Source organism: Erinaceus europaeus, chromosome 12 (genome assembly GCF_950295315.1).
Source record: "Erinaceus europaeus chromosome 12, mEriEur2.1, whole genome shotgun sequence".
Lineage (NCBI taxonomy): Eukaryota > Metazoa > Chordata > Mammalia > Eulipotyphla > Erinaceidae > Erinaceus > Erinaceus europaeus.
In genome coordinates this window covers 5,328,665-5,343,752 of record NC_080173.1, presented here as the reverse complement: position 1 = coordinate 5,343,752, position 15,088 = coordinate 5,328,665, and positions in this window count along the sequence as shown.

Below are 15,088 nucleotides of genomic sequence, written 5' to 3'. Positions count from 1 at the left end.
TTTCTCCATTTGATCACCCTTTTCCTGCAATGTGAAGCCTCCAGCAGTGACTAGAAAGTTACTGATGATACGGCTACTGCATTATTGTCCACACTAATAACCACCTTTTAGTGAGAGATTCTTTACGTCAGGAATCATGTATTACTCACCAGTATATGTGTGTGTGTGTATTTTATTTTTTTAGGATGTTTTCTTAAGGCAGCTTCCTTGACTTTCTGCTCTCCCAAACCTAACTCTGTAACCAGAGGTCATCAAACCCCACCCTCCAAACTTTTGGCATCCCCACCCTCAGTCTTTATTTATTGGATAGATGCAGACAGAAATCGAGAGGGAAGGGGAGAAAGACAGGAAGAGAGACAAAGAGACACCTGCAACACTGCTTCCCCACTCACAAAGCTTCCCCCCTGCAGGTCCTTGTGCACTGTAACGTGTGCATGTAACATGCCACCCAGGTGCATGCATTTGGCATTCTCAACCCCCTGCAAAAACTCTCTCTTTGGAGCTGATGTTAATTTGAGAGGTAGACAAGAGGGGCTGTTTTTGTCTCAGGAATAAGAGTTCCCATCTGAGCTGCATTTCAGCTTCAGCTGTTCTGAAATCAGTGGATACAAACAAGTGAAGTCATGGTGAAAATCCCCTACACCGGACACTTTGCTGAGACTCTTCCCTACAAGGAAGCAGATAAGCAAACAGAACGAGGACAGAGGGGAGCAGGCAAATGTTAGGTTTCCTGCCAGAGCACAGAGGATGTGACCAGTCAAGAGGGTGTTTTTTTTTTTTTCTCTTCTCCTTCTTTTTCTTTTCTTCTTTGCTTTTAACTGATTCAGGATAGGAAACCTGAAAAGGCTGTTAAGGAGGCAAAGGACAGCTGAGTTGGCAGAGAATCTGTGTAGCAGGAACCCAGGCAGACAACTTCTTCATTTTCAGTATTGAGATTTTTTTTTTAATGACAAAAATGGGAAAAAAAAAAACATTTTAGCCTGTTTCTGTTTCTGATAGTACTGGTACAATGCTCCTTGATTTGGACTTGAGTAGCTCAGAAACTACCTATGTGTTACGAAGTTGAGGTAAGAGGGTAGCACTCAGAGAAGGTTAGGAGCAGCTTAACATCTGAAAATCAGTGCTAATCAGTTCACTGTGGGGTTGGGTTAATGTCTGAAGAGTCTCATGGCTCAGTCAACTGGCTACGATAGACATTGCCTGTGGTAGGATCATCTCCCGTTGTCCTGGCCAACCCCACGGGGTGGACAGTCTACACTATACAAAGCGGTTTAGACTCCAGTTATCTACTGGATGAATAAGGTCAGAATCACTGGGTGAGGCCTGAAGGCAAATGTCTAGAGGCAGCTCTCAATATCCTCTCAACTAGAGGAAGGGAAGCCCTGTGTCTTAACCATGAAGGAGGTGGGCTGTCTGCCCAGGGCAGGGATGTAGCACGAGTTCCTATGCACGCTTTCTACCTCAAGTCCAGACGTCCAGATGTTCTGCTAAGATAGGAGGGACGTTTATTAACTAGGCACGTCACTTTTTTTCTTTTTTCCCCTCTTCTTCAAAAGTCTATACAACCTAAAGGGGAACCAAGGATGCGTAGGAGGCAGAGAGGTGTTCCTGCCTAGCGAGTTCATGCTGCAACTTGTGGAGCAAGAGGAAAAGAGGCGCCAAGGCTTGCTTGTAAACACCTTTTAAAGCAGCCTTGACTCAGATGGAGCCTAGCTGCTCTAATCTATGTTTCTGAAAGAGAGATCTTTCTGGACCCAGCCTGGAGATTGGCTATGGTTATCCAGTTGCTTCTGTCTGATAACTGAGACACCTTGACATCATAAGGGTGTGAGTGAGTTCAACATTAGGTTGTATCTCGGAAAGTTAAACAAAGACTTACTGTGTGACACAACAGTTCCATTCCTAGATATATACCCCAAGGAGTGGAAAACATATTCAAAAAATGTACACTTCATCTTTTGACAGCTCTATTCAGAGGAGCAAGAAGTGCCAGTGAAATAGCTCATTTTCTTTTCATTTTTTATTTATAAAAAGGAAACATTGACAAAACCATAGGATAAGAGGGGTACAGCTTCGCACAGTTCCTACCACCAGACCTCCGTATCCCATCCCCTCCACTGATAGCTTTCCTATTCTTTATCCCTCTGGGAGTATGGACCCAAGATCATTGTGGGATGCAGAAGGAGGGAGGTCTGGCTTCTGTAATTGTTTCCCCACTGAACATGGGCGTTGACAGGTGGATCCATACTCCCAGCCTGTCTCTCTCTTTCCCTAGTGGGGAGGGAAGGGCTCTGGGGAAGCGGAGCTCCAAGGCACATTGGTGGGGTTGTCTGTCCAGGGAAGTCTGGTCGCATCCTGCTAGCATCTGGAATCTGGTGGCTGAAAAGAGAGTTAGTATATAAAGCCAAATGAATTGTTGAACAAAAAATAGCTCATTTTCATAGTTTGCTGCTTTGCAGTGTGCACAAACCAGGTTCTAGCCCAGGTCTCATCGCAGTGAGGGAAGCTACAATACTGTGATCTCTTTCACTCTTTCTCTTCCCCACTGCTTCTATTTAGAAACAAGGGAGTGGTTAAGCACAGGAGGAGTGAAGCGCAAGGACCGGCATAAGGATCCCAGTTCGAGCCCCCGGCTCCCCACCTGCAGGGGAGTAGCTTCACAGGCGGTGAAGCAGGTCTGCAGGTGTCTGTCTTTCTCTCCCCCCGCCCCCCCCCCCCGTCTTCCCCTTTCTCTCTCCATTTCTCTCTGTCCTATCCAACAACAACGACAGCAATAACAACAACAATAATAACGACAATAATGATAAACAACAAGGGCCACAAAAGGGAAAAAATAAATTTCAAAAAATATTTGAAAAAAAAATCGACTTCCTAAAATAATACAGAGCGTGTTGGTCGGAGTTGAATCTGCTGAGCACCATTTTTCCGATAGACCCAGATGTTCTTCATTGGAAACACGCGTATTGTTGCGAGCCAACTTAAGCCATATGTAAATGAGGCATTCAGATGCCCCTTGGAGCTGTGACAGCAACCAATCAACAGGGAGTCGGGCGGTAGCACACCGTGTTAAGGGCACTTGGTACCAAGTGCAAGCACCAGCGTAAGGATCCCGGTTTGAGCCCCCGGCTCCCCACACCTGCAGGGGAATCGCTTCACAGGTGGTGAAGCAGGTCTGCAGGTGTCTGTCTTTCTCTCCTCCTCTCTGTCTTCCCCTCCTCTCTCCATTTCTCTCTGTCCTATCCAACAATGACGACATCAATAGCAACAACAACAACAACAAAACAAGGGCAACAAAAGGGAAAATAAATAAATAAAAAATTTAAAAAACAACCAATCAACAGTTGACTAGCTGTAATGCTCTTTTTCTTTTTCCTGAAAATTCAAAGTTGTGGCAGACAGCCTTGCAAGAAAAGCCTTGTGCCGGTGTAAGCCAAAAAGGCAGAGATAAATTGCAAAACAGCTTTTCTTCTCGAACTAGTCACCTTAAGAATGGGTCAGCCATTCCCAATAATCATGCTAATTTCTGAAACTAATTGCATGGAAATATCTCTAAGTCTTCTGTTAGAACTGGAAGAAAAACAGGCTTCCTATCTTAAACTGTGACTAAAAAGTCACAGCTTTTTTTTTTTTTAATGAGTTAGTTCATTGACCAAAAAAAAAAAAAGTTTGGACCGTTTATAAAATCAGTCTCCATAAAAATCTGTCGCCTTCAGACATTAAAAATAATGTGCCACGATGAATAACATAAGGTCTTGACAAGCATACGGTGCCACCCAAATAGACTTTGCTCAGTGATTTGTTTCTTAAATTATTTATTTATTTATTATTGGACAGAGAGAGAGAAATCGAGAGGGAAGGGGGAGATAGAAAAAAAAAAAAATAATAATGTGCCAGAAACTGTAGGAGCGATTCCAAGACAGGAGAAAAGTTTTGAATGACAGGAAATATAATTTAAATAAATGTTTCACCTGCCAGGATGACTACTCAGAACAGGACAACAGCCATAAAGACACATTTATTTAACAACCAGTCAGTCACATTCCCTGATGGCAAAGCTTTGTCTAATTTTCTATTAAGGATGGCAACGCAGCCAGCATCACACAACTCTCTTTTGTCTTGGTGTCAACAGAAAAGAGATGCATTCCGATCTCTTCTTAAAGATGAAATAGGCATAAACTTTATACACCTTCCTGTCCAGGCTAGAAAAAGGAAGGGAATCCCCTAACCCTCCCATAATACAAACCTTTTACACTTGTGTAATTAATGTTTTAAACTCTCCAAAGCACTTTGACCTGCTTGCTCCCATTCTCTCTTCATAATGGTCTAAGTAGGAACACTGGGAAGCTGAGGGAAAGGAGGATTTGTGACTCATTCAAAAGCCTCACTCAGTCTGGCGTTTCCAGAGAAACGCCCCACCCACTCAACTCTGAATCCAGTGCTCTTTCTGATGGGCCAGTGTTAACGTGGTAGAGACGCCGATGCCCAGGTGCAAGGCGTTTGAGCTTGATAAACAAGTAGCTGATCTAATTGTACTGACCCAGTAGGCGCTGCCAAGTGTGGTAGGTAGTTGATTTGTTGGTTAGTTGATGTTTTCCCAGTTTCTTTCAGGCTGACTGATGCCTCCAAGTTTACTGGAGGTTAGTTCTGGTTTAAGGGGGAACAGGTCGGGGAAGAGTCCCTACTTTGAGCTCAGCTTCTCGTTTGCAGAAATGTGCCAGCAGGCTGATGTAGAACTAAGAGCAGATAAACTTACAGTAATATTTACATGACACGTAAGCCCCAGGAAAGACAAGTTTGTAATGAAATTTGATGGTGCCCTTAGTGGAATAAGTCTCTTAACAGGGAAAGTTTTGTATGGAACGAGACATGTGGAGTTGCATTGTTGGTGGGGTTCTTTGTTGTTGTTATTAATGAAAATCATGACTTTAATTACTGGCTGTATTTTTCTCAGCCTCTGAGAAAGATCGGTGAGCTGCTGTTAACCAGCTGTGACCTTGCTCAGCTTATCCAAAGGAAGTCAGATGCCTCGACTGTCTTAAAGACACACACACACACACACACACACACACACACACACACACACACTCACACACTCACACACTCACACACCTCAGAAGAACACTTACACCTTGCTTGCTTACTTACATTGACCTTGTTCATGGGCAATCTGTTTATATAACACTAAACACGAAGTTTCGCTTATAAATCTGAGATTCTTTCTGGGAAATTCCTAACATCCTCCTTAGTTCTACCCTCTTACTCTCCTTTATAGTTTTTTGAAATGGGTCATATTTTTTTTGTTTGCCATTAAGTGGGTTGTCCCTTTCGAGAAAGAGATGAAGGAGATATATATATATATCCTTGGATAGAGATGGAGAAAAGCCAAGAGTGGAGGGGGAGACTGGGAGAGAGACAGAAAGACACCTGCAGCCCTACCTCACTACTCAAGAAGCTTTCCCCCTGCAGGTGGCGAACGGGGATTTGAACTTGGGTCCCTTGCACATGGCAGCGTGTGAACAACGAACCACTGCCTGAGCCCTGAGATGAGGTATCTCTAAGGTGAATTTTGTTTCTCCAGTGAAGTTTGCAGAGTCTCAGTTTCTTCCTCAGTCTTAGAAGTCCCTGTTCCCAACCCGGTGTCAAATACTTCCCCCCAGAATGCTGCATCTGCTGATTTGAACCTGTAGCTCCCAGGAACTACATTTGCTGGCTGGCTGGCTGGCTGATGAGTCACATCTTACAGCCTGCAAAGCCAGTGTGCCGGGGCCTGGTGAGTCCTCAGGGCTCATGGAGCGTCCCTGAGGAACGGCCCACGTGGCTTGTATCAGACTGTGGCACAGTGGCTCTGAAGCCAGTCTTCCATCAGTGCAAAGTGTCTCCAAACTCCAGTTCTGAGCAGTACCGAGTTGAAATCGCAGAACTACAATCTCAAAGATGAGCAAGGCACTGTAGGTCCATCTAGGGCTTCAGTCTTTATTTACTCTTTGGCTTTCTCCTGGCTGTGGGAGGGCTACTTTGGGCCCACACATGAGGAGGTTCAGGGAAGCTCTTTTGTATATCTGATTGCTTTCTCTTTCTTTGCTAACAAACAGCTGTGATAGGAAAAATGTGGGGAGGCATGCCACTTTTCCACTGAAATCACATGGATTCTATTAGATTGGTGCTGGTTAAAAAAAAAAGATTATATATATATTTATTATTAACCAGAGTAAAATGTGTTCACAAAAGATTGGGTTTTTTTTTTTTTTGGGGGGGTAGAGGAGATAATTCACCCTGTAGAGTGCACACTTTACCATGTTTTATATCTTGCCGCCTTTCAGCCACCAAGTTGCAGACGCTGTCATGACCCCACCAAGTTGCAGACACTAGCTATCATGCTGCCATCCTGACTTCCCTGGGCAGACGACCTCACCAATGTGTCTTGGTACTTTACCCTCCCCCGAACCCTACCCTACTAGGGAAAGATAGAAACAGGCTGGGGGGGCTGGGTGAATCTGTCAATGCCCATGCTCAGTGAAGAAGCAATTATAGTAACCAGAACTCCCATCTTCTGCACCCCATAAAGAATTTGGTCCAGACTCCCAGAGAGATAAAGAACAAGGAAGCTTCCAGTGGAGAGGCTGGGACATGGAACTCTGGTGATTGAGAACTGTATGGAATTGTACACCTGTTATCTTACAATCTTGTTAATCATTATTAAATACTAATAAAAAATTATTTAATTGATAGAACAAAGGAAAGTCTTTGTCCATAACTGAGAGGATCCATCTTAAGACTATTTGAAAAAAAAAAGACAAGCCAAAAGTCTTATGATTTATTTAAGACAGATACCTGCAGACCTGCTGCACTGCTTGTGAAGTGACCCCCTGCAAGTGGGAACCCCATGGCTCGAACTGGGATCCTTGTGCTGGTCCCTGAGCTTCGTACCATGTGTGCTTAGCCTGGTGTGCCACCACCTGGCCCCCAAACTTTTTTTTAACTTTTAAAAATATATATTTATTTATTTATTTATTTTCCCTTTTGTTTCTCTTGTTGTTTTTTATTTTTGTTATAGTTATTATTGTTATTGATGTCATCATCGTTAGGATAGAGAGAAATGGAGAGAAGAGGGGAAGACAGAGAGGAGGAGAGATAGATAGACACCTGCAGACCTGCTTCGCTGCCTGTGAAGTGAAGCCCCTGCAGGTGGGGAACTGAGGATTCGAACTGGGATCCTTACGCCGGTCACTGCACTTCTTGCCATGTGAGCTTAACCCACTGCGCTACTGCCCGACTCCCTCCAAACTTCTTTTAAAACCTTTAAGAGGTCTAACAACATCATCATTCTGGTCCGAACATTCGATGTGTCTTTCCTGAGTCAGTCCTTCCTTGTATGATTTAAACATAGCTTGTCTTTTTTTTTTTTTTTTGCAAATTCACTCACAACAGGTAATGTATCTCCCAAAAGAACTTGCTTCTGGCTGAAGAATCTACTACTGTAGGAGAAAACTGTGCATATTAGGTGGCTCCTCACATCTGATCTCTGAGGAGGAGTGAGAGTCTTTCATTCATTAAGAACAACCTCAGCCAGAAAGCAGAAACTCAAGTGTAGATGTTGGCGTGGTGAAATCAGGGCATGGACTTTGTCTTTGAATCCATCAAGTGGATATGATAGTCTCAGAGTCTTGGTGGGGGAGGGGGGTACGTAAAATGACAGGGCTGGTTTTTGGTGAATGTCATGACGTCTCCCACCAACGTGTTTATACTTGTTTACTTGAGAAACTGGGATCTCTATTATCAAGGTCATAGGCAAGAAAGATGCCTCATTGGACATATATGTGAATCCTTCAGCCCTCATGCCCATGTTTGGTGCACACCCCAACAGTGGCGCAGCCCCCACTCAGGATAAATGCATAATCGGGAAGTGGGGTTGACTTGCTTGAGGACCTTTAGGATCCAGCTACCTGTGCTGAATCTAGGCGGCTCCTTATACTCTGGGTGATTCTCTTGGCCTTGCTCAGGAGTAAGGACAAAACCAGGAGTGAACCAGAGCAGGACCTGGGAAAGTACAGGCTGGGATTTCTTCTCTCTCTCTCTCTCTCTCTGTGTGTCTCTTTTTACCTTATTATTATTATTTAAATCTTAATTGATTGATTTATTTTGGATAGGGACAGAGAGAAATTGAGAGGGGGAGGGGTGGAGATTATAAAGGAGAAAGAGAGATACCTGCAGCACTGTTTCACCACTTGTAAAGCTTCCCTCCTGCAGGTGGGGACCTGGGGCTTGAACCCTGTTCCTTGCACATTGTAATCCCAGTCCCCAGGCTGGGATTCCCTTACCTGGAGCTCAGGGCCGGTTGTGTCCATGAGCTAGTAGTCTGCTGAGTCTCTGAGGTATTGGTTTGGCTAATTGAGATGCCCTGGAGTAGAAAAACCAACAACTGCTCCAAGAGAAGGAGGAACTCAAGCCTGGCTTCCAGCTCCTAGAGCAGTCCGGTGATTTAGGAACTGTCCCTGCGTTCAGGAAGGCAGGAGAGGGCTACGTGCCTAGGTTTTTCAAAGATTAACACTTGTCGCCTTGGGCGATTTTCTCTCTAACAATGGCACAGCTTACGGATTTTCTTGGACTGATTTATTATATATATTTTTTATTGATTTAATAATGATTGACAAGATTGTGGGATAAGAGGGGTACAATTCCAGACAGTTCCCACCACCAGAGTTCCACACTCCATCCCCTCCACTAGAAGCCTCCCTATTCTTTATCCCTCTGTGCATGGGCCAAAGATCTTTTGGGGGTACAGAAGGAGGGACGTCTGGCTTCTGTAATTGCTTCTCTGCAGGACATGGACATTGACAGGTGGATCCATACACCCAGCCTGTGTTTATCTTTCCCTAGTGGAGCAGGGCTCTGGGCAGGTGAGGTTCCAGGACTCACTGGTGAGATTGTCTGCCCAGGGAAGTCAGGTTGGCATCATGGTAGCATCTGCAACTTGGTGGCTGAAAAGCATCAAGATATAAAGCAGGACAAACTGTAATAATCAGGACCCTAAAGGTAAGAATAAAGCAGATGAGATTTGGGGGGGTCTCCCTTTTGGAAAGAGCTAGGAAGTCTATTTTAGATCTATTTGAATTGATTTCTTTCACCATCAAGGAACCAAGATCTAACCCATCCTAGCACAGTCATATTTGAGTTGAGAAGAGCACCATGGATTCTCACGGAATGTCTTTCTTTGTGTCTTGGGTTCTCAAAGGTATACTTTCCCATATTAATTTGCTTTCAATTTATTTTCTTTTAAAAATGTAGGTTTTACTCTCTTTTTAATTTTATTTTATCTTTGGGGCCGGGTGGTGGCGCACCTGGTTGAATTCACAAGTTACAGTGCACAAGGACCCAGGTTCAAGTCCCCAGTCCCCACCTGCAGGGGGCAAGCTTCATGAGTGGTGAAGCAAGGCTGCAGGTGTCCCTCTGGCTCTCTCCCTCTCTATCTCCCCCTTCCCTCTCAATTTCTGGCTGTCTCTATCCAATAAATAAAGATAATTTAAAAAAAGTTAAAAATATTAAAATTTTTATCCTTATTTTATCCTAGGCACAACTTCACCTCTTGTGAAGCTTTCCCTCTTCAGGTGGGGACCAGAGGCTTGAACCCAGGTCCTTGGTGCATTCTAACATGTGCGCTCAACCAGCTGTGCCACCACCCAGCCCCTTTTATTTTATTCTCTGAGACTGTCATACGCAGTGTCAGAATCAAGCCCGGGACCTTATACCTGCAAGGAATGTGCTTAACACACTGTGTACCTTCTGGGTTCCCCATAGTCTTATTCTTTTTTTTTTTTTCTTTCATAGTCTTATTCTTAAGTATATTCTCTTCTCCGTCAATCGAGGAACCAATAATGGTGGCGGGCACTTTATCAGTAGCCAGGAACTAGGGAGTGTTTATGAAAGCCTCCCACCTAGAAACATCTTGTGGGTGAAGACATTGTCTTAGGAAAATGTTCCTTTGGACAAATCCCTTCTCTTGTTGGCCTTTCTACTGCCCATGCCAGAAGGGCTAGCCATTGTTCTGATCTGGCCGGCGGTGGCAGAAAACAAACTTCTCCCTGTCTGAGTTCTCCGGCAGCCTTCTCCTCTCTCTCCCATGCTTCCCTTTCTGTCTGGCTCTGCCTTCTCTCCCAGCACCCTCTTTCTTCCTCTAGTCTTTATATTCCTCCCTTGGTCTTATCCCTCCTTTCCTCCTCTTGTAGACAGAGGCCTTGAATGACTCTTTTTTAAATGTTTTATTTTTTACTTATGTATTAATTATTTATAAAATGGAAGTATTGACAAGACCGCAGGATAAGAGGCGTACAAACACACAGTTCCCACCACCAGAACACTGTATCCCATCTCCTCTCCCCCTTGATAGCTTTCCTATTCTTTTTTTTTTTTTTCCTCCAGGGTTATTGCTGGGCTCGGTGCCTGCACCATGAATCCACTGCTCCTGGAGGCCATTTCCCCCCCTTTTGTTGCCCTTGTTGTTGTAGCCTTGTTGTGGTTATTATCATTGTTGTTGATGTCGTTCATTGTTGGATATGACAGAAATGGAGAGAGGAGGGGAAGACAGAGAGGAAGAGAGAAAGACAGACACCTGCAGACCTGCTTCACCACCTGTGAAGCGACTCCCCTGCAGGTGGGGAGCTGGGGGCTCAAATCAGTATCCCTACGCCGGTCCTTGCGTTTTGTGCCACGTGCATTTAACCCGCTGCACCACTGCCCGACCCCCAGCTTTCCTATTCTTTATCCCTCTAGGAGTTATGGACCCGGGGTCATTATGAGGTGCAGAAGGTGAGAGGTCTGGCTTCTATAATTGCTTCCCTGATGAGCATGGGCATTAACAGGTGAATCCATACTCCCAGCCTGTCTCTCTCTTTCCCTAGTCAGGCAGGGATCTGGGGAGGTGGGGCTCCAGGACATATTGGTGGGGTTGTCTGCCCAGCAAAGTCAGGTTGGCATTATGATAGTGTCTGGAACCTGGTAACTGAAAAAGACGTAAGATACAAAGCAGAACACATTGCTGACTAATCCTGAACCTAAAGGGTAGAATATTGCAGGTGAAGATTTGGGGTCTCTGTTTTGGAAAAATCTCACAGGTCTATCTTAGGTCTATTCCAAAGGGCCCATGACTTTACTAGTTTTTGCCTGAGCTTGACATCTAACATGCAGGTGACCCAAGTTATTGTCTGAGGAGATGGTGTCATAGTTGGAAAAAGGACTAGAAAGCTGGATCAGGGAAGAGAGTAGCTCCCAAATATGGGGAAAGCATATAAATATTGTTAACTGTAAACCCCATGTGCTTGATCTGGGGTCCATATTCAGTGCAGGAGCCTGTGTGACCTCTGCATCCCTGTAGGTCTGGGCTCGCATTCTGTGGTCACGGCTAGGAACATTCCAGGCTGCACTCATTTCAGGACCCATCATCCTCGGGTGATAGGTAGAGTGTGTTGTCCAGCCTCCCTTCGGAGAATGGAACATTCCCTACCCTTGTTGATCCACACTGAGGGCAAGGGAATGACTCTTTATAAGCTAAGGAATGAGGAGGAGAGTCCAGATGGGTGGAAGGGCCTGAGGATGGGTTTACCTAGCCTGAGTGAGCTAGGGCTAATGTAGGAGCTGACAGTAAGAGCAAACAGCAACCAACTGAGGCTAGAAAGAATCACCTTGGGGTGGAGGATGGAAGAGACAGTGTAATGATTCTGCAAGAGACTCTCATGCCTGAGGCTCCCAGGTCCCAGGTTCAGTCCCTTAGCACTGCTATAAGCCAGAGCCAAGCAGGGTTCTGGTGGTGGTGGTGGTGGTGGTGGTGGTGGTGGTGGTGGTGGTGGTGGTGGTGGTGGTGGTGGTGGTGGTGGTGGGGGAGTCAGCTTGGGGCAAGTTTGCACTCCTGCGGATGATAGTGAGATTTTATTCCACCAGTCAACAAGACCTCTGGGCGTGATTTGGAGCCAGGAGGTAGATGACCATGTGTGCAGATTTCTTTCTTCTTTTTTCTTTTTTAAAGGATTTAAAAAAAATTTTTCCCTTTTGTTGCCCTTGTTGTTTTTGTTGTAGTTATTATCGATGTTATTAATGTCTTTGTTGTTGGATAGGACAGAGAGAAATGGAGAGAGGAGGGGAAGACAGAGAGGAGGAGAGAAAGATAGATACCTGCAGACCTGCTTCACCGCCTGTGAAGCGACTCCCCTGCAGGTGGGGAGCCGGGGCTCGAACCAGGATCTTTACGCCGGTCCTTGAGCTTTGCGCCATGTGTGCTTAACCCACTGTGCTACCGCCGGACTCCCCGTGTGCAGCTTTCAATCCATCTGGTGCACGTGAGGGGAAGGAGAGAGGAGAAAAAAGTAACCCAGGAGAACGGCTTGGAGGGGGCCGTGGTGACTCAGAGGTGTGGGGAGAGCCCCTGACTGGTGTGGGAGTGGACAAGACATGTCGAAGTCGGGCTTCACAGGACTTAGAAAGCGCTGAGGGTGGTGGGGAGAATGCAGGACTGGTGGGACTGCAAGTACAGGGGCACCGCCTGCAGCCGCCTCCCCCCACCCCATGCTGCAGATGCCAGAGTACAGCGTGCAACCTTTCGTTAACCAAATATGTGTATGTATATACACATTATATAGAGTCGTGGGCAGAGTAACTTTCTCAGATAGAAAGGGAGAGGCAAAGAGGTTAGAGACACCACAGCACTGAAGCTTTCTCTGGCCCGCTGCACCTCCGTGTGGGATGCTAGGAGCTCCAAGCTGGATCTCAGCATGGCAAAGCAGGGACTTTCCCTGGGGAGCTATCTTTCTGACCCCTGACTCCTATCTTTTTGTTTGTTTTTAAGAAAAGCCCTTTAGGGTGAAGGCAAAAAAAAAAAAAAAAGGGCAGGGGAGAGGGGAAGAGGGCTGGGGAGATAGAATAATAGTTATGCAAAAAGAACACTGCTCGGCTCTAGTTTATGACGGTAGTGGTGGTGATGGTGGTGGTGATGGTGGTGTGTGGACGGAGTCCGTTACCTTTGCTGCCTCAGGCCTGAGTTTCTTTGCATAATCATTATGTTATCTCTCCTTCCCTTTTAAAAAAAATGCTTTCATTTATTTATTTAATTTGATAGGACACAGAAAAATTGAGAGGGAGGGTGGGGAGATACAGAGAGACACCTGTAGCACTGCTTCACTAGTCGGGAAGCTTCCTCACTGCAGGTGGGGGACCAGGGGCTTGAACCTGGGTTCTTGTGCTTAGAAATGTGTGTGCATGGGTGGGGGTAGATAGCATAATGGTTATGCAAACAGACTCTCATGCCTGAGGCTCCAAAGTCCCAGGTTCAATCCCCCACACCACCATAAGCCAGAGCTGAACAGTGCTCTAGTAAAAAAAGAAAAGAAATGTGTGTACATAACCAGGTGTGCCACTGTCCAGACCAGCCAAAAAGACTTTCGTGCCTGAGCCTCTGAGGTCAACTGAGGTTCAATTCCCAGCACTACCATGAACTATTGCTGAGCAGTGCTCTTGTAAAAAAAAAAAAAAAAAAAAAGAGGAGGGAGTCAGGTGGTAGCGCAGCAGGTTAAGCGCAGGTGACGTGAAGCGCAAGGACCGGTGTAAGGATCCCAGTTTGAAAGTTTGAGCCCCGGCTGGCTCCCCACCTGCAGGGGCGTCTCTCCACAAGCGATGAAGCAGGTCTGCAGGTGTCTGTCTTTCTCTCCCCATCTCTGTCTTCCCCTCCTCTCTCCATTTCTTTCTGTCCTATCTAACAACAACAACATCAATAACAACAATAATAACAGCAACAACAATAAAAAAACAAAAAGGGCAACAAAAGGGAATAAATAAACAAAAAAGGAAAAGGGGCAGAGAGGGGAGGAATTGGGGGTGGTGGTGTAGAGGACAGGCTTGGGGTCTCTACAGCTTAAAGACTGGGTTGAATTGACCCTGAAAGTTTCAAGACATTTACTCAGAATGTAACTTCCTTAAGACCATTGAAGGGAGCAGGTGTGTGTGTGTGTGTGTGTGTGTGTGTGTGTGTGTGTGTGTGTGTGTGTGTGTGTTAAAAATGTATAATTCATAACACCCACGTGTGTTTAAAAATGTATAATTCATAATACCCACTCCACCCTCTGAATCACACAGCAACTCTGAACTTTGCTCAGCCTTTAGGATTGTGAAAGACACTTACTTCCAGGGAATTCCCCCGAGGTGCTGAGTTCAAGACTTTTCAGAAGTCAGAGGAAAGGTCTTGGCTCTGCTCCTGACAGCCTTTTCAAACCCCCAACGTCCCCCTTGGGAAAAGCAATAATTCCACCATGAGTTCAGGTTTGGCTGTGCCAACAGTGGGGAGGGTCTGCTTTGCCCTCCCCTGGGTGCCGCCAGTCAGTCCTCTGGTGACCCGAGTTGCTGTCATTTCCAGCCTCCCTGTGCAGATGGTCTCCATGAAATGCAAGCCTCCATTGGGCTTTTTGACACTCAGTTAGGGACTGACCTATGGATTAAAACTACATAGTCTGGGTTGGGGGTATGGATCGACCTGTCAATGCCCATGTCCAGAGTAGAAGCAATTACAGAAGCCAGAACTCCCACCTTCTGCACCCAATAAAGATCTTTGGTCCTTATTCCTAGAGGGATAAAGAATAGGGAAGCTTCCAACGGAGGGGATGGAGACACAGAACTCTGGTGGTGGGAACTGTGTGGAATTGTACCCTTCTTATACCACAACCTTGTCAATCATTATTAAGTCACTAATAGGACAAATAAAAAAAAATAAGCTACACTGTCTGGACGTGTGGGGAGAGCCTGCTTGGGCGGACACTGTGAGTTATGTTGGGATGAACAAAGGGGAACGAGCTTACTGGGCGCTTAAGGGGGCAAGGCTGTTCCTGTGCTAAGAGTCATGTGCTTGATAAACAGCAGGGACGGGTGCCCAGGGCCTTGTGAGTTACGAGTACCTTAGCCTGCCCCGGGGAGCTCTGTGTGGGGCCTCCCTGAAAGCAGGTGAGTTTTGAAAGAAGGATGAACAGGGAGAATGAAAAAGAAAGCATTCAAGGCTAGGGCATGATGTTTAAATGACTTGTAAGGAGCATTAAATAAGAAATGCCAGGCCAGGGAG